The following is a 26,908-nucleotide window of genomic DNA, read 5'->3' on the forward strand; positions in this document are numbered from 1 at the left end:
TATGAATTGCCTTGCAAAGAATTCCAAATAATCAATCTAAGGAAGTAAATTCAGTGAGATACAAGAGAACACAGATAGACAATAAAACAAAATCCAAAAAATCAGAAATGAACAAAATGAGAAGTTCAACAGAGAAACAGAAATTATAAAATACAATGAATGAAATTTTAAAATTTAAACTGTGAATTTGAGAGAGATCATTTGAAATTAGCCAGTCAGACAAGAAAAAAAGGAATGACAAAGAATAAAGAAGCCTACAGGAATTATGATACACCATAAAGTGAACCAAATTATGTGTTATGGAAGTCCAGAAGGAGAAGAGAGAGACAAAGGCTCAAAATGATTATTAAAAGAAATAATGGCAGAAAACATCCCAAATCTTGGGAAGGACATGAACATCCAAATTCATGAAGTTCAAAAGTCCCCAAATAGAATCAATCCAAAGAAGATCATATTGAGAAATATTACAAGCAAATTATCAAAAGTCAAAGAAAATAAGAGAAATTTGAAATCAGCAAGAGAAAACTGACTAATCACATACAAGGTAGTTTCTATGAGAGTATCAGCTGATTTCTCAGCAGAAACCTTACTGGCCAGGAGAGAGAGGGATGATACACTTAAACTGCCAAAAGAAAAACTAAAAAACCTGCCAACCAAGAATACTATATCTGGCAAAGCTATACCACAAAAATGAAGAAAATTTTCTCAGGCAAACTATAGGTGAGGAAGCTCATCATCACTAGACCTGCCTTGCAAGACATGCTAAAGGACATTGTTCAAGTTGAAATGAAAGGATGCTGATTAAAACTTGCTGATAAAAGTAAGTATATAGTCAAATTCAGAATACTCTATGGTGATGCACTTTCACCTCTAGTAGAAAAGTTCAAAGACAAAAGCATTAAAATAACCATAGCTGCAATCATATATTAGTGGATATACAATATAAAAACATTAAAATTGTAACATCAGTAACAAAATATGAGGACAAGAAAAAACAAATAAAAGGCATCCAATTAAAAAGAAAGAATCATCATGGCTGACAGGAGGCAGGATTAGATTGCAGCTTCGACTCAGATGAACAGAGCAGCGTGCGGAGGCTCACATTGTGAATTGTAGCTCCAAATCAACTGCAAGAAGAAACCGACAATCTCGAGAAGAGAAGATCCACAGTCCCTCTGAAGCAAGCAGACTGCTCCTTTAGGACCTGGGAGACACTCCAAATACTGTAAGTGCCCCACCTGTGAAGTGGGAAAGGGAGAGCCTGCCCTCCTGAACACACAATCCCACTGGGGAAACTGAAAGCCTGTTTGTGGGAGAAATTTCTAACCTTACCTGGAACTGAGTCAATTCAGAGAGCCAAGAGAAATACAGGGGTAGAGGAAGCATCACAAAGGCCCTGGGAGCTCACTGTGTCCCCAAGCAGGCCATTCCTGCCTGGCACCACAAGGATCCATCAGGAGGGCAGCCAGAGGAGTAGGGGGAAAACACCACAGGGAGAAGGTAATTTCCATCTGAACTTTTTAACTATTTGAATGGGGCAAGAAGCCTCCTGGCCAGAACTCAGAGGAGGGCACTAATCCGGTGTGCAGACTCCACAGGCAGGAGAGGCACCAAGCCCTTTTCTTTCACAGCTGGGAGGCAGGTAGCCTTGGGCAAGTTCTCAAGCCGGGATTGCACACCATCTGGAAAAAGACTCGAGGCTGATAGTGGGGCATGGTCGGAAAGGGACCAGCCCTTCGGTTTGTGTGGGAACTGGGTGAGGCCTTTGACTGCCGGCTTTCCCCCACTTCCCTGACAACCTGCATGACTCCGAAGAGGCAGCAATAATCCTCCTAGGTACACAACTCCATTGAACTGGAAACCCCACCCCTACCCCCCACAGCAGCTGTACCAAGATCTGCCCAAGGAAAATCAGAGCTCAGACACTCCTAGTCTTGCTCCCACCTGGTGGTCCTTCCCTACCCCCTTGGTAGCTGAAGATAAAGGGCATATAATCTTGGGAGTTCTAAGACCCTACCCACCGCTGGTTCCTCTCCATACTACACAGTTGATGCTCTCTGAAAAGCACCACCTCCTGGTAAGAGGCCAACCAGCACAAAAATAGAACATTAAACCACAAAAGCTATGAACCGTCACAGAGTCCATTGTACATCCCTGCTACCTCCACCAAAACAGGTGCTGGTATTCATGGCTGAGAGACCCATAGATGGTTCATATCACAAGACTCTGTGCAGACAACTCCCAGTACCAGCCTAGAGCCAGGTACACTTGCTGGGTGGCTAGACCCAGAAAAGAGACAACAATCACTGCAGGTTGTGCAGTGTAGCTTGTGCAGGAAGCCACATCCATAGGAAAAGAGAGAGAATAATACATCAAGGGAACACCCCATGGGACAAAAGAATCTGAACAACAGCCCTCAACCCTGGAGCTTTCCTTTGACAGAGCCTATCCAAATGAGAAGGAACCAGAAAACCAACTCTGGTAATATGATAAAATAAGGCTCTTTAACATCCACAAAAAATCACACTAGTTCACCAGCAATGGATCCAAATCAAGAAGAAATCCCTGAAAAAGAATTCAGGAGGTTAGTTATTAAGCTAATCAGGGAGGCACCAGAGAAAGGCAAAGCCCAGTGCAAGGAAATTCAAAAAACGATACAAGAAGTGAACGGAACTCAAACAAATCAGTAAGCAAAAAAACAAACAATCCCATCAAAAACTGGGCTAAAGACATGAATAGACAATTCTCAAAAAAAAATATACAAATGGCCAAAAAACATATCAAAAAATGCTCAACATCACTAATGATCAGAGAAATGCAAATCGAAACCACAATGTGATACCACCTTACTCCTGCAAGAATGGCCATAATCAAAAAATCAAAAACAGTAGATGTTGACATGGATGTGGTGATCAGGGAACACTTCTACACTGCTGGTGGAAATGTAAACTAGTACAGCCACTACGGAAAATAGTGTGGAGATTCCTTAAAGAACTAAAAGTAGAACTACCATTTGATCCAGCAATCCCTCTACTGGATATCTACCCAGAGGAAGAAAGTCATTATACAAAAAAGATACTTGCACATGCATGTATATAGCAGCAAAATTCACAATTGCAAAATCATGGAATCAATCCAAATGCCCATCAATCGATGAGTGGACAAAGAAACTGTGAGATATATATATATATGATGCAATACTACTCAGCCAAAAAAAGGAATGACTTAACAGCATTTGCAGTGGCCTGTATGAGATTGGAGACTATTATTCTAAGTGAAATAACTCAGGAATGGAAAACCAAACATCATACGTTCTCACTGATATGTGGGAGCTAAGCTGTGAGGACACAAAGGCATAAGAATGATACAGTGGACTTTGGGGACTTGGGGGGAAGAGTGGGAGGGAAGCAAGGGATAAAAGACTACAAATATGGTGCAGTGTATACTGTTCAGGTGATGGGTGCACCAATATCTCACCAATCACCACTAAAGAACTTACTCATGTAACCAAATACCACCTGTACCCCAATAACTTATAAAAAATAAACAAAAAGGAAGAAAAAAGTTGTCTGTTTTCTGATGACATTATCTTATGTATAGAAAACCCTGAAGATTTACTGGGCATGGTGGTTCACGCCTGTAATCCCAGAATATTGAGAGGATGAGACAGGTGGATCACCTGAGGTCAGGAGTTCGAGACAAGTCTGGCCAACATGGTGAAGCCCCATCTCTACTAAAAATACAAAAATTAACCAGGTGTGGTGGCGAATGCCTATAATCCCAGCTACTCAGGAGGCCGACTCAGGATAACTGCTTGAACACAGAGGTGGAGGTTACAGTGGGCCAAGATCATGCCATTGCACTCCAGACTGGGTAACAAAAGCAAAACTCCATCTCAAAAAAAAAAAAAGAAAAGAAAAAAAGAAAACCCTGAAGATTTTACCTAAATAAAAGCTGTTCAAATAAACAAGTGTAGTAAAATTGCAGGATACAAAATCAACATACAACAATCAGTTGTATTTCTCTACACAAACAACAATAATTCAAAAAGAAATTAAGAAAACAATCCAATTTATAATAGTATCAAAAAGGATAAAATATTTGAAGGGACCTCTGTACCACATATATCCTCCACAGTGTCTACCATAGTGCCTTGATTCAAATAGAAGACATACTGAGCATAAATGACCAGCTTTGAAGGGTACAGGACAATAATGAGAAAATTTAGCCCTCAAACATTACAATGTGGAACTACAAGACCTTGTAAAGAACAACAAAAGTCTTTAGGTACAAAGCTACAGTAATCAAAACAGTGTGATACTGGCATAAGAAAAGACACATAGACCAGTAAAACAGAATAGATATGCCATAAATATACACACATATAGCATCAACTAATCTTCAATAATGCTGCCAAGAATACATAATAGGGAAAGGATAATCCTCAATAAATGATTCTGAGAAAACTGAACATTTACATGGTAAAAAGAGTGACATTGGAGTGGAGGGCAAGATGGCCAACTAGATGCAGCCAGGTGGAACAGCACCCACCGAGGGACCAAGATGACCGGCATGTCCCTAACAGATCTTCAAAGGGAAAGTCCTCAGAGTGGATGGAGGGAAGATATAGAAGCTGGAAAGAAGATACAGAAGCTGAAATGGAAAAAAGCTGGGAACCAGCACAGGGCTACCACACACCAGGAAGTGTTCCTGGCCCACAACAGCTCTCGGGGATTAGGTGAGTTGAACTGGCAAGGAGCACCCTGTTCTTGCCACATGCCTCTGGAACGCTGGCAGGAGGAGACTCCTTGACCACCATGAACATTCGAGTTGGCAGACAGAGCTGCTTAAAGAAGTGGTAGGGGCACGAAGCCAGCTGATGTGGAGCCCAGAGGGTTGGGTATGGGAGCGTCCGTAGTAGAGCAAAGCCAGCAGTGGCCATACCCCTAGACTCGACTTGCTTCCACAGGATACTTTAGCCTAGGAGAACTGTCATACCTGATATCTGCAGGGTGTCTTGCTCATCAGGCAGGTTTGGTCAGACCTGAACACCCCTTGATCTGCTGGCCTCCTCTGACTGGCAGAGAGCTCCAGTGGGGCAGTCCCTACAGCCACCAGCCCACCTGTTCCCTCCCCATATTGCAGCTTTTTTTCAGGCCCACGGAAACTCCTCATTTGCTGGAACTGTCTGCAGAGCAGGTTTTTGTTTTTCTTGCCCTGCCAACATGTGGGAGTGCAGTGCGCTCCCCCAACTCCCCACCACTGGCAATTGTCATTGCAGACAGAGCCTTGGTGGGCACAGAGCCAGCCAGCCCTGCCCCTGCCAGTGCCCTGCCCTTGCGCTACAACTGTGCAGAGAACAGTGGATCCTCCCCTGCCCTGAGCAAACACTCCAGCTTGCAGGACACAGAGAAGGGACCCAGGCCTGTGCCCACCAGTACCCCACCCCCAAGCCAACAACCTCCAGCCTGACTGCGCAGAGTTGCCATCAGGGGCCCCCCACCTCACCCAGCTGCAGTGCCTTCACCACTATGGCAGCTGACACAACTCGGCTCCACCAGCACAGTAGGTTCCTGACGTCAAGGAGCCAGAGGACAAAGTTGGGGCCCAATAAATGTCCCCCAGAGTTAGAGAACACGGTCCAGGGGTTAAAAGCTGAGCGTTGGCTCCATAAAATCTCCCAGAAACAAAGCTAGTTGGCTGAATCCACCTTATACCTCAAAAAAACCCTCAAGGTCATAAAATAGGATAAAAGAAAAAAGAAACCCATCCAAAGGTCAGCAACTTCAAAGACTGAAGGGAGATAAGCGCACAAAAATGAGAAAGGATTGGTGCAAGAACCCTGAAAACTCAAAATGCCAGAGTGCCTTCTTTCCTCCAAATGACCACAATGCCTCTCCAGCAAGGGTTCTGAACTGGGCTGATAGCTGAAATGACAGAAATAGAATTCAGAATATGAATAGATATAAAGATTATTGAGCTACAGGAATATGTTGAAACCCAATCCAAGGAAGCTAAAAATCATGATAAAACAATGCAGGAGCTGACAGACAAAATAGCCAGTATAAAGAAGACTGTAACCAAACTAATAGAACTGAAAAACATGCTACAAGAACTTCACAATGCAATCACAATTATTAATAGTAGAATAGAACAAGCAGAGGAAAGAATTTCAGAGCTTGAAGACTCTTTCTGACATAAGACAGGAAGACAAGAATACAGAAAAATGAATGAAAATAAATTAAAAACCCTGAGAAACATGGGATTATTTAAAGAGACCAAATCTATGATTCCTTGATGTCCCTGAAAGAGATGGGGAGAATAAACCCAACCTGGAAAACATATTTCAGAATATGAGAACTTCACCAACCTTAGCTAGGGAGGCCAACATTCAATTTCAGAAATGCAGAGAACTCCAGCAAGATACTTCACAAGAAGATCATCCCCACAACACATAATCATCAGATTTTCCAAGGTTGAAATGAAAGAAAAATGTTAAAGGCAGCTAGAGATAAAGGTCAGGTCACCTACAAAGGACACCCCATCAGCCCAATGGACCTCTCAGTAGAAACCCTATAAGCCAGAAGAAATTGGCAGGCAATATTCAACATTCTTAAAGAAAACAAATTCCAACCCAAAATTTCATATCTGGCCATACTAAGCTTCATAAGCAAAGGAGAAATAAGATCCTTTTCAGACAGGCAAATGCTGAGGGAATTTGTTATCACCAGACCTGCCTTACAGGAGCTCTTGAAGGGAGCGCTAAATATGGAAAAGAAAGCCCATTACCAGCCAGTACAGAAAAACACTGAAGTACACAGACCAGGTCTGTCCCTGAACAGACCAATAACAAACTCTGAAATTGAGTCAGTAACAGACTAACAACAAAAAAAAGCTCAGGACCGGACAAATTCATAGCTGAATTCTACCAGCTATGCAAAGAAGATCTGAAACTATTACATAAAATTAAGGCAGAGTAATTCCTCCCCAAGTCATTCTATGAGGCCAGCATCACCCTGATATCAAAACCTGACAGAGACACACACACAAAAGAAAATTTCAGGCCAATACCCTTAATGAACATCAATGCAAAAATCCTAAACAAAATACAGCAAGCCAAATCCAGCACCACATCAAAAAGCTTATCCACCATGATCAAGTAGGCTTTACCCCTGGAATGGAAGGATGGTTCAACATATGCAAATCAATAAATGTGATTTATCACTTAAACAGAACTAAAGACAAAAAACACATGATCATCTCAATAGATGCAGAAAAAGCTTTCAATAAAAGTCAACACCCCTTCATGTTAAAAACTCTCAATAAACTAGCTATTGAAGGAACATACTTCAAAATAATAAGAAACATGCATGACAAACCCACAGCCAACATTATAATGAATGGGCAAAAGCTAGAAGCATTTGCCTTGAAACCAGGCATAAGACAAGGATACCCTCTCTCTCTCACTGCTCCTATTCAACATAGTATTAGAAGTCCTAGCCAGGACAATCAGGCAAGATAAAGAAATAAAGAGTATCCAAATAGGAAGAGAGGAAGTCAAACTATCCCTGTTTGCAGATGACATGATTCTATATCTAGAAAACCCCATAGTCTCAGCTCCAAAGCTCCTTAAGCCAATTTTTAAAAATCAGCAAAGTCTCAGGATACAAAATCAAAGTGCAAAAATCACTAACAATCCTATACACCAACAATTTGGTCAAAAGCCAAATCAGGAATGCAATCCCATTCACTTGCCACAAAAATGAATACAATATCTAGGATTACAGCAAACCAGAGAGGTGAAGATCTCTACAAGAACTGCAAAACACTGCTCAAAGAAATCAGAGATGACACAAATGGAAAAACATTCCATGATGCTGAATAGAAAGAATCCATATCATTAAGATGGCCATACTGTGCAAAAGAAATTTATAGATTCAGTGGTATTCCTGTTAAACTACCATTGACATCCTTCACAGAATTAGAAAAAAAAAAACTATTTTAAAATTCATATGGAACCAAAACAGAGCCCCAGTTGCCAAGGTAATCCTAAGCAAAAAGAACAAAGCTGGAGGAATCAAGTTACCCCACTTCAAACTATACTACTGGGCTACAGTAACCAAACTAGTATAGTACTAAGTACAAAAACAGGCACACGGACCAGTGGAATAGAATAGAGAGCCTAGAAATAAGCCTGCACACCTGCAACTATCTGATCTTCAACAAACCTGACAAAAACAAGAAATGAAGCAAGAATTCCCTATTCAATAAATGGTGCTGAGATAACTGACTAGCCATATGCAGAAGATTGAAACTGGACCCCTTCCTTGCACTGTATACAAAAATTAACTCAAGATGGATTAAAAACTTAAATGTAAAACTCAAAACTGTAAAAACCATGGAAGACAACCTAGGCAATACCATCCTGGACATAGGAACGGGCAAAGATTTCATGACAAAGATGCCATAAGCAATTGCAACAAAAGCAAAAATTGACAAATAGGATTTAATTAAACTTAACCTCTGCACAGCAAAGGAAACCATCCATAGATTGAACAGACAACCTACAGATGGGAGAAAATATTGGCTAACTCTGCATTTGACAGAGGTGTAATATCCAACATCTATAAGGAACATAAACAAGTTTATTTAAAAAAGAAAACATTAAAAAGTGGCCAAAGGACATGAACAGACACTTCTCTAAAGAAGTCATACATGCAGCAAACAATCATATGAAAAAAGCTAGGCATCACTGATCATTAGAAAAATGAAAATCAAAACCACAATGAGATATCATCTCACATTAGTCAGATTTGCTGTTACTAAAAAGTCAAAAAATAATAGATGCTGGTGAGGTTGTGGAGAAAAAGAAATTATTATACACTGCTGATGAGAGTGTAAATTAGTTCAAGCATTGTAGAAGATAGTATGTCAATTATTCAAGACCTAAGGACAGAAATGCCAGTCAACCCAGCAATCTCATTTCTGCATATATACCTTAAGAAATATAAGTCATTCTATTATAAACACACATGCACATGTATGTTCACTGCAACACTATTCACAATAGCAAATTCACATAATCAATCTAAATGCCCATCAATGGTAGACTGGATAAAGAAAATGTGGTACATATACACCAAGAAATACTATGCAGCCATAAAAAAGAATGAGATCATGTTCTTTGCAGGAACATGTTTGGAGCCGAAGGCCGTTATCTTTAGCAAATTAACACAGGAACAGAAAACCAAATACTGTATCTTCTCACTGATAAGTGGGGGCTAAATGATAAGAACACATAGACACATAGAGGGGAACAACACACACTGGGGCCTATTGGAGGGTGGAGGGTGGGAGAAAGGAAAGCATCAGGAAAAAATGACTATTGGGTACTAGGCCTAATATCTGGGTGAGGAAATAATCTGTACAACAAACCCCCATGACATAAGTTTACTTATATAACCAACCTGCACATGTACCCCTGAACTTAAATGTTAAAAAAAAAATGACATTGGACTCTGTCTCACATCATATACTCAAAGTGGAAGAAAGACTTGAACATAAGACTTGAAAATATATTACTAGAAGAAAACACAGGGGAAAATCCTCTTGCCATTGGTCTCAGCAATTACTACTCGGATATTACAACAAAAGCACAGGCAACAAAAGCAAAAATATACAGTAGGATTTCATTAAACTTAAAAGCTTCTGCCCAGCAAGGGAAACAATCAACAAAGTGCAGAGACAGCCTAAGAACTGAATAAAATATTTGCAAACTATTTATCTAATAAGTGATTGTTAACCAAAATATATAAGAAACTCAAACTATGCAATAGCAAAAAAAAAAAAAAAAAAAAAAAAAAAAGACAGAAATTTAAAAATAACCTAATTTAAAACAGATGAAGAACCCAAATAAACATTTTTTCAAAGAAAACATTTGAAAATGACTACAGTTTATATACACACTGACTAAAAATGGCCAGCAGGTATATGAAAAGGAGTTCAACATCACTAACCACCAGGAAAATGCAAATCAAAATCACAATCAGGTATTACCTCACACCTGTTAGAACTGCTATCATAAAAAAGATAAAAGATAAGAAGAATTGGCAATGATGTTGAAAAAAGTGAATCCTTTTACGCTGTTGATGGAAATATAAATTGGAGAATTTCATAGCAGCCCCATGCACTAAGACAGGGTACAATGTTTCAGTTATGCTTGATAAGTTCTAGATATCTAATCTACAACATGGTGACTACAGTTAATAATGTATACAGTCATGCATCTCTCAATGATGGAAATATGTTCTGAGAAATGTGTCATTAGACAATTTCATCATTGTGCAAACATCATAGAGGATACTTATATAAACCTAGATGGCATAATATACACACACCTGGGCTATATACATATATCCTATCTCTCCTAGGCTACAAATCTATTACAGCATACTACTGTACTGAATACTGTAGGTAATTGCAGCACAATGGTATTTGCATATCTAAACACAGAAAAGATACAATAAAAATACAGTATTATAGGACCATCATTGTGTATACAGCCCGCCATTGACCGAAACTTTGTTATATAGCATATCAACATACTCAAAACTTGCTAAGAGAGTAGATCTTAAGCATTCTCACCACCAAAAAGGGTGGGAGGGTACGGTAGCTACGTGAGGTGATGAATATAATCTTAGTTTGATTGTGTTAATTATTTCACATGTATATGCATATCAAAACATCATGCTGCATACCTTAAATATATATAAATTGTATTTGTCAATTATTTCTCAAAAAAGCTGGAAAAAGAAAGAAGCACCTGCTATAGTCTGTTTGGAGGAATACAGCTTGGCAAAAATGTTCCAGATCCAATTCTTGTTGGTTGTTTAACTGCCCATCCTGGTAGTATTGTTCTGTATCATCTTACTTTCCTGTAAAGAGTTTGTAAAGTACTGTTATCAAAACTATGCCTTCATCTTTTTATATATTTTGGTTTTTAGTTTTGTTGAAAATAATAAAATATTTTAATTATTAATTTAATGTATTTGTATAAGGTACAGTGTATTTAATAGGACCATCGGAATTAAAGTGGCCACACTCTAACAGGCTTTGCTAGTAAGGTTGTCATCTCTTTGACAGTTAGTTTTGAAAATTAACATAGATTCAACCAAGAAAATCTAAGGAATGGTTTATCTAGACATGAAGAACACATTTGATTCAGTACCACCCCAAACAGAATCTGCAAAGCCAGCAACTCTATTTGGCCATAAACCACTTCAGTGAATAACACACTCTAATGAAGGATGAAGATGGATCATCTTGGTTAATGGAAATGCTTCAGCATGGAGAGAGAGAATAAGTACCCCTACAAATGACTGTTAGGTTTTCCTTTTTTTCTCACTTTAAGGGACTGGAGAAAATAAATATTTAATGAAAGAAAAAATAGGGCACTATAAAATCAAACTGGGAGGCTAGCAGAGCTTTATTGAGAAAAAGTATAGGATTCTAAAATCAAATCTGAGACAAAGAAATTCACACACTAGAGAACAGGGGTCCTGTGTTTCTACATCTTTGTAGCTCTTTTCGCCACTAGGATAAAGTTGTAGAGGGATTCAGCAAATCATGGCTACTGGAGTTAGACGAATCATCTGGTTCCCTATTTGTAAACTTCAATAATCCCACAGCAATTTTTATCATAGCTGCATAAAATCTGTACTCTGATTTATTTAATATTCTCTTAAAATTGACTCTAATTCTTTTATTTAAAAAATTACATCAAGAGAAAACTTACATTGTGTCGAATATGACATATAACATTGTTATACGCTAGTTATTTTGTCCTAAGACACCTTAAAACAAACACCAAACATTTAAAATGTATTCATTCATAGTCACCTAAAATTATCTTGTATACCACAAGTGGTACTTGTAATAGACTTTGGAAAACATTGGTCTAGTTAAACTCTCTATAAATGAATATTATTTGAACACAAATTTTATCTGCATCCCTGAATTCCCTTGGAGCCACCTGTCCGTAGGCTCTCAGCTGTTCTGTCTACCTCGGCCATCACTCCTTGTGCCCACAGGGTTCCGCCACCTGGGGCCAACAAGCCACTTTCCCTGGATTTCCTAGCTCCTTTCCATTCTGGCCACCTCAAAAAAACATGGCTGACTTATCTTACACAGGGACTTCCTAGTCCCTCCCACCACTTTCAGACTTAGATAAAACACCACATGCAGAGCACAGGATCTTATATAGGGCAGCCTTTGAAGATGCTAGATGATAAAACTCAGAATTGCAGGAAGTGAACAATCCACAGAGCAAATGCTGATCTACAATTTCTCTACTTTTTGCTCCCACAAACTAATCCTGGCACAGTTTCTCCTTACAGCCCATTCTGCAAAGTTTCTTATGCAAAAAGAACTCATGTGCTAAATGCCCTACTGTGTCTCTTTGTAGTCTGTTATGAAGTATTACATAATTTAACATTGTCTCACAGTCTTCCTTGCTTCACTTGCCTGTTTCCTTACTCTTTCTGCCCTAGGTTTGGCATCTCCCACAAAAAGCATTAGCAAATTAACCCTTGCCTTGGGGACTATTCTCTAGAAAAATTCAGATTAAGAAAAACGCCCCTTACAACCCTCCCTAACAAGTCACTCAGCCTCTGCTTGAAGAACTCTAGTGACATACAACTTAATGACAGAAACATAATCCTCTCCAGGTTGACACACTTAACATTAATAGAATATTCTTAGAGTGGACTATAACCTACCACAATCTTAGTAAGTTTTCCTTTTAACATAATTTTTAAATTAAAAAATTAGAGCACATTTTGAGAAAATATTAAATAAATCAGAGTACAGATGGTATGCAGATATGACAAAAATTGCTGTAGAATGAATGAAGTTTAGAAATAGGGAACCAGACGATTCTTCTAACTCCAGTGTCCATAGTTCCCTGAATGCCTCTACAACTTTATCTTAGTGGTAAAAAGAGCTGATCAAGCCTTTCCTCTGAGTTCAGTGCAGGTGGGGACTGCCAGGGAGATTTAGAAGGATTTGCTATGGTAAAGGCCCTTGCATAGCATGCTCGAAAGGTATAATACATTCGTTATGAAATCACTGAAGAATAATAGCTGACTAGTTCCAACCTGTGACAGCTTGCCCCAGGGTGCCTAGAAAATGAGAAAAATTAATAGAAAGTTTTGTCTAAAATTAACTTTATTTGTAGAGCTGTCCTTTATTCTGAGATGATGGCCTTTCTACCCTTTGGTATTTAACATGCCCTTTCTTCTATTAAATAATAATAATAATAGATAAAAACACTTTTTAACTCTCCTTTCTTGACTATATAAAAAATGACAATCTTACAATGATTCCCATACTTTTTCTAACTTACAGTTCTGTGAAATCTAAATTCCAGAAACAGTTGTTCATTATGGAACATAATAAAGGTCATACATATGTCTTATTCATTGAATAAACAAATAAATTAATAAAATTAAAGTAAAACTGACATAAAAGTTGAGAAATCAAGTAAACTCTACAGGGTCTCTTTTCCTTGAAATTAACATTCACGACTAAGAGATAAGGCTCTGGGTTCCAGTCTATTCCAGAAAGTGTGGGTTGCCATTTTCCTATCTCGTTCCTTAGATACTTCCTAGAGTGAAAAATGTTTTATCAGGCATCCAGATTTATGAGTAAATTCTAGCCCTTCATTGCTACTTATTCTGGCATCTCAGTTTTTCTTTTAGGTTCATTTAACACTTGCTATTGTGTGTGAGAGAACTGTCATATCAGATTGTCAATAGCAAATTCACTACCAACCCGGTAATCACTTTCATTACCCACAAAAACTGCTATTGAAATCCTTCAAGAAATGATTGATACGCTGCATCCTGTGTTGACATATCACACTAATGATGGAGAGAAAGAGTGAAGAAAAAGTTTTAATGATGCATTCATTCTAGAAGATGACAATGTGGCTGCAGGGCAGTGGGAAGTGATTATTGGCAATGCCTCCTTTACTTCAGATTGAGGGCACACAAGCAGGACAGGACTTCTCCAAAACAAGTTCACCTGTTGCCAGATACCCAGACAATTTCTGAGGTGATGAACATAGGGACCTCATCTAAAAGTACAATTACAGGAAGCCCAGATCCCAAGGCAACATAGTGAATGTCCAAAGGGACAGGCTAACTGCATCCATCTGATAACAACAGCATCCATGATAAATAATAATAATAATGTTTATTGACCACTTATGTGCCAGGCCCTGTGATAAGTGCTTTACAGGCATATCGTTTAGTCCCATTGTATATTGTCTATCTCTCATATGGCAGTGTAAGCTCCAAGAGGGAAAAGACCTAGCCTACCTCATTCAGCACTGTATCCTAGGTTCCTACAAAAGCACCTGGATTTAGGAGGTGCTCAATAAATATTTGTGGATGAATGAACTAATCAATCAATGATCACCTCCTCCTTGAGCTTGGTACACAAGGCCTTCAGATGAAACTCCAGAATTCTGCAGAGAAATTTTTTAAACTAGCCAGATGCAGTGGCTCACACCTATAATCCCAGCACTTCGGCCGAAGTGAGAGGATCATTTGAGGCCAGGAGTTTGAGACCAACCTGCACAACATAGCGAGGCCTCATCTCTACAAAAATAAAAATAAATAGAAAACCACCAACTGAGCTGAAAACACTAATGGGGTATAAATTAAATTTTTTAAAAGTCTGTAAAAATGTTAAGAGTATTCCATCAGCTATAAGATACAAATCAATAGTAAATTTACACTTAAAACTAATTGGAAAATGTTTTATTGTTGTTTATCATATGCTCATTTATGGGTATAAGGAGGGTTTTCACACAAAGGTAATGAAGAATCCAATGAGAAACCAGGGTCACCCGACAAGAATAGACAGCAGAACTGCACTTTGGCATGCCAACTTTCCTGCTGTTGGTTGAAGAAGCAGCCCACATGCTTCCAGTCCTTTCAGATAAGATGCTCAATACCTGTGGGAGCCAATCAGCCTGGCTGACTTCTAGGCCTCCACTATAATGAGTTCCATCAAAGCCACAGGCTTATAGACATTCTGGAAGTAGGAAGATGCCTTCACCAGTGTCTTTAGGAGTATCACAGACAAAATAAAGCTTTCAGAAATTATTTTGTTGATAAAGAACTTACATTTAAAGGAAAACTAGAGAATGAGATGACAGAAGCAAAACAAGAGAATTTACCCCCATATTTTGAAGAGTTTGTGCAAAATTGGTATTATCATTTACAGTAAAGTCACACTAGGAGAGGGCAATAATGACACTAAAGAAGGTGTAATAGGATCCCCAAAGCCCTTCTTGTGGTGTATATAACTGTGACCCTACAACTTCAGCAATCCTAGGAAGCCCTCATCACTGCTGAATAGAGAAAATGCTGCCTGCTTCCCTGTGTCTTCCTGATGGAACATGACCACACCAGAGGAGAGCATCGCTCAGAAGAAAGACCTACAGAAAACGCAAATATATTTTTACCATGAATTATTCACTTATAAAGAAAAGGTTCGAGTCAGAGACTGATACAAAAACAAAAAAAAAGTGCTATTATTCCAAAGTCTCTGAAAAAGCTAAAATACAAAACATTTTACATAGGTCTGGTGGATTATTTAGAGAAACATAAAAACATTTGTCAGATGAGAATAACTTTCTTGTAATACTCTTGGTCTTTGCTGAAAAATCTTCCTAATGTCCTTATTTTCTTCTCATTTTTCTTAATTTCTACCTAATTTTGGCTTTTGTCTTTTCTCCATTTATTCTTACACTTCTTGCAACTCTCTTTTCCCCAAAACCCAAAAGGAAGCATATGGGGAATACAATTTTTTTAAACCTCAAAAACACACATAGTAAATTAAAAGCCTAGTTTACAAATACAGATGGGGAGGAAATATAACTTTTTCCTTTTCTATAAAGTGATCCAACTCATATTTCTGTCTCCCATTCCCCTTTCACAGAGCTAGTGGTCAACTTAACCTTATTCATTTTCAGGGTTTCCCTTTCAGTGTCATCTCAAGGTTCCCAAAGTCTTACGTATTGTCAAAATGGAGTGATGGACACTCTCTGGTGATTGGGATATCAATCTATCTGAGTTTCCCCTAGAATATTTGCATTCCTGTCCATGTGATCTCCTCAGATCCTGTAGATCTCTGTTGCTTCTGGACCACACTTGGATATAGACATCCTGTCTCAAAACTGCTCTTAGTCCCATCTGCCAGAAGGCATTCTGTAATCATTTCTCTCTCTGGTCATGCAGAGAACCCAAAAGTGGATGCTCCTTCTCAGTCAAGCTAACATATGACTGCAGCCCTGGATGACATCTTGACTACAATTTCGTGAAGGACCTAGAGCCAGAACACTCAGCTAAGTGCTCTCTTAGATCTTCCTTTCAGTTAAAGGGGAATCTCTTTTTAATCCAGGGGAAAAAATCTTCATTTTTTTTAATATCCAGCCATTTTTACCATGCATTTTACTCCTTTTTACCAGCTCTGCAGACTTTCCCAAATTCTCCTAAATCTTAGTCCTTTGGAAAAAAAAAAAAAATGACCAAAAAATATATTGGGTCCTTCTACTCACTCTTTACCCCATGCCTCCCTGAGGCAACTAAGACACAAAGAAACCTGCTTGACAGGAAACAAGGGAAAGGAAAATCCATACAGGGATAAAAACATATCACATATTGACCCAATCTGACTTAATATAGGTACATATACCTGAGTTCTGTTGATTCTTATTGTCTCCATTCTCTTCACTCCTCTTCATTCCACTGCCACTGTATTAGTTCAGGACTATCATTTCTTACTACAAAAACCACTAAGCCCAGCCTCCTTCCCCACTACCATCAGAGTGGGTTTCCTAACAACAACAAAAAGTCAAATGATACCATGTCACTGGACTGGCTGAAATGGTTTGGAACATCTTGGCTGCTTTCAGGAATTAGTTCAAACTCCCTAGCATGGCACATGAGACTCTGGGATTCGGACCTTGCCTTCTCCAGCCTCATCTCTTACTATTCCTCAGCATATACTCTACCCCAAAGCCATAACCAGACAAGAATATGATGCAGTATTCCAAGTCTTCCTGCCTTAATTCATGCCATTCCCTCTATCTGGAACTCCTTTCCCTCCAATCTTCTTATATTGAACTAACTTGCTCTTTTAGACTTTCCTCTGGGATCACTCTTCCAGGAAATTCTTCTTTACTTCCCCACATCTGTGATTGGGAATCTCTTTTCTGAGTATCTATAGCACTCCACACAACCCTCACTGTTAAAATTATTGGTTTGCTAATCTCTCTTCCCCAAAAGTCTGTCAGCACCTTGAAATCAGGAATTCTCTTTCATCTCTGCATCCTCAGGACCTAGTACAGTAATCTACAAATCGTTAACGTTCAGCAAACAATTCTTGAGTTAATGCATAATCATATAATTTATGGTATCTAAGATAAAGTCAATTTCTATATTACATACCTAGCACACGGGATATTTGTGTCAAGCAAATTGAAATCAAGATAATAAGTTTTGATGATCAATTCTAAACTCACTGACTAGGTTAACATTTTTATTTTTTCTTCCCCTGAGAACACTATTCTCATATCAGCCTAAATATCTGGAAGCTGTGATTTATCTTTGATGTCAGTAACAAGGTTCTGTATTTTGGCATTCATAGAAAAACAAAACAGTAAATGAAGCACATATTGGCATAACTCGTATGTTACACTATACCTTACTACAATCTTACACCCTTGGGTAAGCTGATTGAAAGTTAAATGGGAATAGACATTTAAATTACACCAAAGGGATGTCAATGGATTGCAGACTTACTCTTGTATCAATCTATTGTTGATTGCACAGTATTTTATCAGTGGTCACTATAAAACACTTTTCAACAGGCCATTGTATACTGTGTATTTTACTCGCAATACTCTGTGTTTACGCAATTACAGAATAACCAATATTTGGCTACTTATTTCAGGTAGCATATTAAGTAAGCTTAAACAAAGAAATTCAAATTAAGATTTTGAAATTATCTAAATGAATACAGTGTTTAATTTTGTAAAAATTAATTTGACCTATTTTTATACTTTCTTATTCTTTTGTTCATTTAGGCCCTTAAATTCATTATCATTGGATTAGCTGTCAGATACTCCTAATTAATCTCTAAGTATAGTACAGGTAGAATTTTTCAACTCATGGTATAATAAAAAGGATATGGCTTGTATTGTACACATCACAGTCCCCCTTTAAGTGTACACAGCAAATATTCAGCATTGGGGGTCAGAAAGCATCTGCCATTAGACAGAGGATGACACCTGTGTATAATTATCTAGCATGATTAATGAAGAAGGAGATCAAAGCTTCATGCAATTTTAATTTTATGCTCTAGGCTTGATGTGCAAAGGATTTGTACTGGGTAATAAAGGAATACAGGTTCATTCTAATAAGCATGACAAATGAATTTTTTAAATGAGCCTGACTCATTAGCTAGGCGTATATAAACCTATGTGACCCTTAGTGCTCTGGCAGAATTTGGGGATAATTTTAATGCCTAATTACCGGTTTTGTGATGATATTTCAACAAATTAGTTTCTGTATGAAATGCAAACACACATAGAAGTATTCATGCTGAGGTATGACAAAAACCAAAATGCTTATAAGGAAGGGATCTTGACTGCAAAAGCTAAATCATATTAACAGCAATTTTCCACAAGGCTACAATTTTAACATCTACTGTGGAACCTCTGAAGACATTTTTACAAGAATGACATTTTGGCAGAATTAACAAACCAGGAAAAGAATGTGTGCTCTACCCCGACGTTAGTGTTATGGAAACAAAAACACAGACAACACTGGATGCTGTGTTCAGCTACAACGTGCATTTCCTAGATGTTGCTGATTCAACTTGATCTCAATGTCCATATTATAAGAAGCTAGTCTGGTGCCTCCAGAGTGTAGTGTGAAAGTTCAGTGCCTTAAATTAAGATAAAGTACTTTTTTTCTTTTAAACAAGATCTAAAGCTTAACATAGCATGAAGGGGAAAAAAAAGAAAAACAAATAAAACATTTAGTTTTAAATAATAGAATATGGAGTTTGGAGTAAATAGAACACAACTTCTGGAATTTTTTATGAGACTGGCTACTTGACACTTTTTAAAAATAAGTTTATTTCTGCTCAGGAAGCTCATTTTTTTTAAAGTTTTGAAGTAAACTCATAATGGAACCAGGGATTCAGTGATCAATAAGATTTTCAACATGCTCCATGTCACACTTGACTAAAGGCAACTCCAGCAAACATGAGTTGGGCACTTATACTGTGCTAGGTGCTAAAGGGATACAGAATGAACACCAGACCTCATCTTCAGGAAGTTCAAAAACTGGTCAGGGAAGTAGAAGTGCAAGCAAGTATAATGCAAAGAAGTCATGCATGAGTGCTATAGGGAAAGAACCAGCTAAGTGCTGTGGGAATCCAGGAGCACAAAGGAATTAGCAATTAAATTTCCAAGGCTGGCAGAAAGAAGTCTTTTGGAAGAATGTGCATTCATTTGCTCACTCATTAAACATTTATTGAGCATAAATAATGAGCCAGGCCTATATTAGGCACTGACTGTATACAGAGATGTATAAAATATAGCTCTTGCCCTTCAAGATCTCACAGTCTTTCCTTGCATTCTCTCAGTGAATATTTTGCTTGGCCTTAGAGAATATAATGACCAATCAGAAGTAGAGAATTCATGGAGTTTATAATCTGGAAGGCTCCATTGACAGGTAAAAGGACAGTCATGATACTGTGAGATAATCATAATAGCTAACCAACATTTGTATGTTTAAATAAATTAACCCATTTAATTCTCATAATGACCAGCTGAGAAAGGCACTATTTAAAGCTCCATTTTAGAAAGCGGAAAACAGTTACAGAAAGAGTATGTACCCGATCCAAAATTAAATATCCAAGAAAATGAAAAGCTAAAATTTGAACCCAGGAAATCTGGTGCCAGGACCTGTGCTCTAGCCAAAATGATATCACCAATCCAAGTTCTGTGATGAGGTCTCTGGTGCTCAGACATGAGAACTAATCTAGAAATGGAAGGGGTGCCAAATTAATTTAAGCACATAAATGTTGGTTAGCTATTATTATTATCTCACAGTATCATGATTATCCTTTTACCTGAAAGAATAACATCCACGTTGACACTTGTTAATGACACAGAGAAAAATACTTTTTGAAAGGTATGTATGGGGGGCTCATGTGGGATCCCTGCTGCATTTGAGCCAACATGACAAAAGGATGAGTAGAATCTGGACTTACATAAAGAGAGAATGACATTGCAAGCTGAGGGGCACCCTAGGCAAGGCAAAGAAGCTGGTTTGACAATTTTCTCCTTGTTGGTAAAGCCCTTATAGTCGCTATCCAAATGGAAAATAACTGAAATTGATTGATGTGGAAACTCCTGAGAGGGCAGATCTTTCTAAAGGAAATTGAAAGATATGTCAATAGTGTTTGACTTTTAAACACCTCAATTTGCTCATCAAGATTTCAGAATCACTTAGAGCCCAAAGACCATTGTTTGTAACATTTTTTAACTGCAGAAGGGTCTAGCCACAAAAAGTTTCCTTAAAAAAATTGTTTTTCAGATGTAGATGTACAAAATAGTATCTAATATTTATTAAGCTTTTATTCTATATTTGGCTTGGTGCTATATACTTGACATGAATTATTTTATGTAATATTTCACTTATAAAATAATTCGTGTCAAGTATATAGCACCAAGCCAAATACAGAATAAATTTTATATACATTTTCAAATTTTTTATGAATGAGGAAAATGAAACAGAAAGTTTAAGTCATTTGCCCAAAGCCACAGAATTAAAGAGCTGGAAAGGAGACTAACTCAGATATCAAGCCCATGCTCTTAACTATTATGCTGTATGTAGCTGAGAGCCACAGAAAGCTTGTAACCAAAGGTTTATATTGCCCTGATGAATAGAAACTGCCTTATTTATTCTTTTTTTGAAATATAGCTTAGCGTAGAAGGAAGAGAAGGAGGAGACCTTGATTTGAGCCCCATCTCTATAACTTTCCACTCTTGGGCAAGCATTTCTCCTCTTTAAGCCTCTGCATCTTACCTTTAAATTGAAAGGATTTGACTACGTGGTGTTTGAAGTCCCTTCTGGCTATAAAGATCTGTTTTTGTTTTTTTTTAAAAAAAAAGGCACGCATACCGTTAATTATTCCTACATTTTAAAAAAAGAGAATTTTAAATATGGATGGGATAAGTTGAAAATTTAAAGAATTCAAATTTAGTAAGATTTTTAGGAAATGTTGGCTAAAATCATCTGAGGAATCAACATGACATTTTCAATATGCTGAATTATTTGCTGCACCTATGTGAGGCTGAACATCCACCATATTTTTCACTCATAACTCTGAGGGCTAGTGACACAGTTCATTTCCTCATTTCAAAAAGATTGATTTCATCCCTGAGAAAAGGTACGCATGAGCTGGAAAAAATGAATGTTTATGGGAACCAGGAGCATCCGTTCTCATTCTATTAAAGCCTCAGCTTATGTTCCACTTAGGTCTTGCTTACTAAATTCAGGGTTGCTCAGTTTTTCATCTAAGATACCATGTGTTCATGAAAAGGAGCAAGCTGTTTCTTTTAATCTAAGAGCCAAATGTAAAGATTCCTCAAGTGTCAGTTTTAATTTTAGTGTACATGATCTTAAAACTCACGGACTGTGACCCCTTACAGTGTGCCTCTAAGAGCTCTTAGCCATTCAAGTCTACAATCATAGGAATAACCACATAACAAGAAAAGTGACTCCCTCTAAAGAGTGACTCCTTGGCTCAGAGATTACTCTAGGGGCCACTTCCCACTGTCCTCTGCAAACCCACTTCCAGTATTCTGCAACGCCACTAATCAGTCTTCTGTGTTTCATTTGTATGCATGTCTCATTGAGCCCAAATCCCCTTTCAGTGGGCTCAAATGAAATGAAATCTGATCAAGCCCTTTCCTGAGATGCAGCTTCTGTTTACAGCTGCTTTGGTACCTTGAACTGCAACCAAGAACCACCACCTGCTCAACTCATGGCCCATATCAACCTTCAAGAAGGAAGTAGAAAAAAGGCAGATGAAAAACTGATTATCTTAAGAAAAAGAAATGCCTGCCAAGTTATGTGGAACAAAATATATTAATCTTACATTTATGGATCACTTTCCCAGACATGATTTTTTTTTTATTTTTTAATTTTCAGAATTAGGTGAGTCCTCTTAGCCTAATTTTAAAATAAGAAAGCTGATAACTAAGAGGTATGATAAGGTCTCATTGTTTTGTGGAGACCATTTAATTCCTGTGGCTACAGACCAAGATCTCAGGCACAGCTTTGAGCAAGCACAACCAATGGGATTTAAGATCTTCCACCCAAAAATTCATACCAAAATTTGATACAATTTGTTTATTGGATTAAAGTCCACTTGATTTTAATTATTTAACAAATATTTCTCGGCTACCTACTTTTCCTTTTCTCAAGGAGCACATATACCAAGTCTCTCTTTCTGTCTACTATACTATACTTGGAAATTAATGAAAGCTCAATGGTGAATAATAATTGCCCCTCCCTAGCCCCAAAGTTGACCTGGTACAAATTGGTATTAACACCATTGATAGAGACACTTTGAGGATATCTACCAGAATACAATCCTAATAACCCTTCAAATATGATGACTACAATGTAAAGCATGCTCCCTGGCGTTTTGCCAAATACATCCTGCAGAACCATAAAAGGAAAGCCTTGGCTCAGGAAAGGTTTCACAACTCTGAGGAAAGAATCTTGAAAGGAGGCTAACATGGTTTGGATCTATGTCCCCACCAAGTCTCCTGTAGAATTCTAATCCCAGTGTTATAGGTGGGGCCTGGTGAGAGGTGATTGGATCATGTGGGCAGAGTTCTTGTGAATGGGTTAGCACCATCCCCTGGGTGCTGTTCCTGTGAGAGTAAGATATCATAAGATCTGGTTGTTTAAAAGTGTGTAGCACCTCTCTGCTCTCTCACCTTCTGTGAAGATGTCTCTGGCCATGTGAAAATGCCTGCTCCTGCCTTGCCTTCCACCATGAGTAAAACTCCCTGAGGCCTCCCCAGAAGCAGATGCTGCCATGCTTCCTATATAGCCTGCAGAACCATGAGCCAATTAAGCCTCTTTTCTTTATAAATTACCCAGTCTCAGGTATTACTTTATAGCAGTATGAGGCTAACTTTTGCATAGACAGAGGGAAAGAAGGAAAATTGGGAGGAATAAGCACGATCTAGGTGAGGCTGGTGCACAAATGGATTTCAGTAGAGCAGCCAGTAATATTAATAGTGATAATAACATAGTTATTCATTGAGCGCTTACTGTGTTCCAGGATCTAAACTTTGTGTGTATTCATTTATTTGATCCTCATAGCAGCCCAATGGGAAAAGTGTCAATGATTTTTTTTAATTTAGGAATGAGGAAACTAAGGCACACAGAGAGCTCAAATAAGTAGGACTATATAGAAAGTATCACTGGCTCCAAAAGTTTTGTATTGTGTACACACAATTAGAAATATAGAAAGAACTAGTTAGCCACATCTACTCTATCTATTATTTGTAGAAAACAGGTAATGGAAATAATAGAACTCGTTTATAATTTTTTCATATTATACTTTTACCAACATTCATCATATTAAGAGCTGAAAATACCTATTTTAACAAGCTTAGGAGTTCAAGACAAGACTGGGCAACATAGCAAACCCCATCTCTACAGAAAAATACAAGAATTAGCCAGGTGTAGTGGTGGCCCTCCAGTGATCCCAGCTACATGGGATGCTGAGGTGAGAGAATCACTTGAGCCCAGGAAGCGGGGTTGCAATGAACTGAGATCACGCCACTGCACTCCAATCTGGGTGACAGAGTGAGACCTTGTCTCAAAAAAAAGAAAAAGAAAAAGAAAGAAAGAAAAACTACTGGAAATTCTATTTCAAGCAAATCTGGGAAGAGAGTGGCCAGAAGTTTTTTCTCTAAACTTTACCAATATAGTGGGGTTTTTTTTTGCACACACTGGTTATAGTAAACTTCTTCTTTGCAAATGCTGGTTCCCATGAAAAACAACTTGATACCAACTAGATTCTTGTTGGAACCATTATTCTCATAACAGTTAGCCAGGAAAGATAAAAATCAATAGAAGAAAGATGAGTAGATGAATGAGTTATAGCCTATATAATGGCAATTGCCAGAGTATAGTGAGAGGGGTTGGAAAATATCACCTTGCTATATAAAAAGAGACCCTGCATAGGATCTTATGGGATGTAGTCGAATTATGGTTGCACTGTTTGCCCTTAATGGAAATATCTTCATTTGACTAAGTCAGCCATCAGGTTTAATCATACAGGATATTGAAGTATATTAGATATTAATGATTAAATAAGATCAGCGAACTATAGTCAGCCATCTTATTAACGATTGTATTTAATAATGTGTAGAAGATAATGAGAAAAGCAAACAACAAAGGGATCAGAATGGTAAACAACTTAAGTCAACACAATTCCTAATACACACACTCTATCAATGCAGATAGCAGTGGGCTACTGTGTGCTTCATTTAATTGAATCAGTAGAGACACATGGACCACAGATTATTATAACCCATCTTATTGCTTGTTTCTAACTTTTCAGTGGGAGATAATTCATTATTGAAAGGTAAGCACTTTGTTTTCCTGAACTCCCATTTCAATGCAAAGCATGGATGTAATTTGTTCTGAGTTACATTTCTCTAAAATTAAAAGGCATAAATCATATTTCTACATTCCACAACCAATCTGCCAAACACATCCAACTAGGAAAGACTGAAGGGTAAATGGCATGTTTTAGAATGACTGGAATCAACAGGAATCTATGAAAATTCTTATCATGAAATAAATAAAATTCTCAAATTAGCTAGCTGCTCTTTATGATCATACCTATTTTAAGTGCTTTTAAAGTGCTCTCTTATTGATTTATATATCACCAAGAAGTGGCTAATAAAACTAAAAGACTAGTCTGAACATTTTAGCGCCAAGAAATACAAACCTATGTATCTCATAAGGTGTGAGCCTTTTAAAAGGTTGACACTTTTATTCTCCACCCTGCCCTGTGATTTTCTGATCAAGACAAAAAAGGGGAAGAGAGGGAACAGTGTAAAACACCAGCGGAAATAAATGGTGGGCATTATGGTGCCTCTGCACAAATTATGCTCTTAGTGATAACTCATAATTTGAATAGTACTTTTTAAAGTGAAATGTGCTTTCACTTTTATTACTCTGTTTTTGCCTCACAAGTAAGTAAAGCAGGTACATTATTCTTTCCATTATAGAGGTAAAGAAACAATTTTGGGAAGTTTCAATGACACGTGCTCTAGTAGGAAGTCAGACCTTGAACTGCAGTTGTCTTGAGTCCAGTATCTTTTCTACCACACTCTGCCGCTTTTCCCATATCCTATAACTCCTTTTAGAACAAATTGCCATTTTGGTAAATGGTAGAAGCTTGGTAACAACTTGAACTACACTTGGCACTCTGATAAATGGCCCAGGCACTTAATTGGGATGCTTGCCAAGGAATAGAGTTAGTGCAGTGCATTTCCAATGGCTCTAAACAGCAGATGAATTGCACATCAATTTATTTAAACAGCAAGAAGGCGAGTTTATTCATGGCCATTACCAGGTGCAGATTGATGCCTGCTAGCATAGATTTCCCACTGTGAAGCCCTTTAGTCACTCCATGCGGCTTCCCCACTCCATTATGCCTGTTAAATGAATCAATCTTACCTTAATATCATTCTTAAATATTTAATGCCAAGTTACAATGCTGCCTTTTAAAATCGGTTGGTAAAATAAAAGCAAAAATTGTTCAGCAGGATACACCCCACCTTACCAACCTCCACTCTTCCATATGATTACTTACTAGGGTGAGCTGTTTGCCCCCGGGGGTGGGCCAATTAAAAGGATTTATTTGCTTGTGTAACAATCTAGGCTGCAGCAAAAGGAACTGCAGTTTCAAAAAAGAGTAAGCAAGGCTTACTTTGCTGGTTGATTCCCTATTTGTTGTAATGCAGAGCTTGACCCAGAAAATTATTTCCAATACTTTATCAATGTGAGCTCCTTTAGAGGAATTGTACTGGTCACCACGTGGGAGAAAGCGAGCCATCCCTTTCTGAAAAGAACTTTCAGTCTTGCTTCTGGGCAATGTTGATATGCAAATAGTTAAATCGCTGAATTTTTCAATAGCCAGTGCACTTAAGCCAAATAATTCAGATCAAGTCTGTTGTTTTTAAAAATTGATATGTGATTCTACACCCAGATATGACTACTCTTTTATCTTATTTTATGCTTTGTATCTGGCATTTGAATGTATGTTTTACAAAGCCTTTCACTTCTGTGTGTTCATTTGTTGAGATAGAACAGTTCTAGCTCACAACCTTACCTGTTTCTTTCCAGTCCTCTCTTTCTGATTAGTCTCACTTCACTATTGTTTCTTTTGCTTATGTATCAAGGTTAGTGTAGAAGAAGGAGACCTTGATGTAAATAAAATATGGGGTTTTTCCCAGCTTCATGGTTTTGCTAAAGATCTCAGTTATGGAAATGTGATGTATCTTTTCTCAAACTTTTTTCCCAAGCTTCATATTAATCAACTAATTAATTGATTCCAAGACAATCAAGCACCTTTTGGTTAAGAAAAAAAATTAAAACTCAATTCAACCTTTTAAGAAAAAAAAATATATATATATACACACACACACAATATTGAAGTAAAATTATCCAAAAAGTAAAATTTATACCCTCAACAGTAAGTAGTAAATTGGATATCATTA

This window comes from Pongo abelii, chromosome 9 (genome assembly GCF_028885655.2).
Source record: "Pongo abelii isolate AG06213 chromosome 9, NHGRI_mPonAbe1-v2.0_pri, whole genome shotgun sequence".
Classification (NCBI taxonomy): Eukaryota; Metazoa; Chordata; class Mammalia; order Primates; family Hominidae; genus Pongo; species Pongo abelii.